General features: G+C 27.7%; 1 protein-coding gene across 1 annotated transcript in view; it reads left to right on the forward strand.

Moving 5' to 3' along the window:
• LOC117112790 overlaps positions 1–1,047 on the forward strand; it is a 24,130-nt gene that overhangs the window by 974 nt on the left and 22,109 nt on the right. The gene's annotated exons all lie outside the window — the stretch shown is intronic.

The following is a 1,047-nucleotide window of genomic DNA, read 5'->3' on the forward strand; positions in this document are numbered from 1 at the left end:
TGCTGTTGTCACCTTTATTATCGATATTATTACCCTATTATTACTAAGTAGGCCTAGTATTATAAGTATCATAATTATTATTATTACTAATTAGTATTACTATTATTATAAAAATAAACTTTATCTTTAATTTATTATTGCTGTTTATTATTGCTATTATCACCTTCAATGTTATTATCACTAATTAGTATTATTAAAATAGATATAGATATTATTATTACCATATTATTATTATTACCATATTATTTCTATTAGTATTGTTAAAATAAATATTACTATTAATATTGCTGTTGTTATCACCTTTATTATCATTATTATGACTAAATAGTATTATTAAAGTAAATATTTGAAAAGGACCGACTATGTCACTGGTGAATCCCGTCATTGGATGCATCCTTGTCACTGACGGGTTTCAAACATATCCCCCAATGGTCGAACAAATATGAAGGACTGAAGTCTGTCACTCAACAATACCAATTGTTCATATTGTGGATAATTTATATCAGATGCTGCACACCACCTAATTTTAACGTAGGCCTAATTCTTAGGCGTGGTTCTGAAGAAAATAGTATCGAAATGCACGCCATCGTGCATTCATTTGATTTTAGTCGGATTCAAAATAAATTTTTAACATTTAAAAAAATCATAATGTGGTTTTTCTATTTCAATTTTTTATGATTAGGTCTACAGTATTTACTCATGTTTTATGTCAGTGTTTTAACGTGAACAAAATTAAACATTAATATATGTATTTTTCTTAATTATTAAGATTGCTTAAACTGTTAATGTTACAATTGTCAGATTTTATTCCATTCTGTAAGTGGCGGGTTTTCTCTGTTGAATAAGAGTACAGTGTGAAGAAATGTATACAACGATATACAACGATCTCACGACGATGTGACGATGATCAGAATTTTACTAAAGTATACTGTGTACTTCATTTTAATCATATTGAAGAAAAAGGATGCAGAAACTGTAATACCGTATTTACATTTCATTTTAATTATAAATAACTTGTGGCCGAGTTGACTTGTGGCCGAGTTAACT

Source organism: Anneissia japonica, unplaced genomic scaffold (assembly GCF_011630105.1).
Source record: "Anneissia japonica isolate Jap-2015-1 unplaced genomic scaffold, ASM1163010v1 scaffold172582_len1462937_cov174, whole genome shotgun sequence".
Taxonomy (NCBI): Eukaryota; Metazoa; Echinodermata; class Crinoidea; order Comatulida; family Comatulidae; genus Anneissia; species Anneissia japonica.